Genomic DNA, 1,619 nt, shown 5'->3' with positions numbered 1-1,619 from the left:
AGCTGGATAAGGAAATAATGAGATCGACAGAGCTTCTTCGGAACAGCAAGGAATTCTTGATGCCAGACTGTGAGTAAAAAATGGTTTTAAGATTTCTCACGTTCACAGCAAGCACTGTGCACAAAGTCAAACTGTGTTTTGTTGAATTTACAGTGAAGGGCGAGAGTCGCCGATCATCCATCGCTGAATCTTATCAAGAGGGGAAAATGCCAACCGGCCAATTTGATAATGTTCTGCAATGGCTGTCCACGCTTCAGATCAGCAAAAACGCCGAGGACGAGTTGACGCTCAACTTCTCCCAGACGTCAGGATACAGATCTGTGCTTCCACAAGACGAGTTTTACGCTGAAGCTGATATTCCAGAATGAATCGTCCAATGTAACCAATGTTGTTATTGAAGTTTAACCACTGCATCACGATGGTTGATTCAGTTCTGTGGTAATCTGGTGGGTTATTGTTAGAAGTCTTCTTGTGTGGGAGTCCTGGGAGGAGAAAGCTAGATGCATCAGTCCATGTACCAAGGCCGGTCATCTAGAAAACAGAGGGCCGCTGGTGACCCAGTCCAGTTGTCCTTGAGCAAGATCCTAACCCCAAATTGCTCCAGATGGTATTTCTGTAATGCAATTTTGTTTTGGTTGCTTGAGAAAGTAATTCAAGGTGAAGGGAAGGCACCCTGGTTAATCTCCCTGGGTTTATATTCATGGGAAAGTTGCAGAATTTTGTATCTAAGGTTGTCACAATACCAAAATTTTAAATGATTCTAATATTAAAAAATTTATACTCCATACCGCCCTGTGATGAGCTGGCGACTTGTCCAGGGTGTACCCCACCTCTCACCCATTGTCAGCTGGGATAACCTCCAGCCCCACTGTGACCCCAAAGAGGATACACGGTAACAGATAAAGGATGGATGGATACTCCATACCTCTTTTCATAACAAGGCAAACAAGTCGAAAGATCATTTTTTTCCTTGTTTGAAAACAACCACTTGCACACAATAGAGGAGACTTAATGTAGCCGATCAGAAGCAATGTGGTACTGAAATACGTCGACATTATCAGCTTGTAATATAAAAGCTGTGTCCATGTTTTCAATGTATTACCAGATAATGGCGGTCTCTCTGAGTTATCAGTGGACCTCACAGGAAGAGGAGATTGTCCACTAGTTAATCGATTGTGGATGGCGCAGTTCCAATTGTAGATTTGTTTTTAATAACGTTGGTACTTTAGATAGTATCGAATGTGTAAATAATGGAGATCGTATCGTTTTAAAAACGTGGTACCAAAAAACATTTGACAAACCATAGCGTACCTCAAACTTTCCACTGAATCAATAACAATGTGTAAAGTATTTACTTACATTTTGAAACTAATTAATCAGTTGAGTTGAGTCAGTGCTTCTTGCACTGCTGTTATAGCAATAATAAATCATGTTTTTAATGGTGTGAATCAAACTGCCATCTTTTTGTTTGTCAATTATAGTTCGCTGTAACTATTACTTTCATAAATGGTAAATTGGACAATGGACAAAAAAAATGTTTAAGGTGTTTCTTCATTAAAAAGGTGTTTTGGTTAAAAGTCACTGGAGCTGCATGTTTTGTCTTGATTGTAAATTTATCT

General features: G+C 39.8%; 1 long non-coding RNA gene across 1 annotated transcript; it reads left to right on the top strand.

Annotated features, from left to right (window-relative positions):
- Positions 1-2: 2 nt before the first annotated feature.
- Positions 3-1,577, top strand: LOC104919103 (uncharacterized). Its single transcript, XR_003461858.1, has 2 exons — positions 3-69; positions 154-1,577. It is a non-coding gene; the product is annotated as an uncharacterized LOC104919103 (long non-coding RNA).
- The last annotated feature ends 42 nt before the right edge of the window (positions 1,578-1,619 follow it).

The sequence above is a fragment of the Larimichthys crocea genome, unplaced genomic scaffold, assembly GCF_000972845.2.
Source record: "Larimichthys crocea isolate SSNF unplaced genomic scaffold, L_crocea_2.0 scaffold22899, whole genome shotgun sequence".
In the NCBI taxonomy this organism is placed as follows: Eukaryota; Metazoa; Chordata; class Actinopteri; family Sciaenidae; genus Larimichthys; species Larimichthys crocea.
This window is presented reverse-complemented; position numbering and strand designations above follow the sequence as displayed.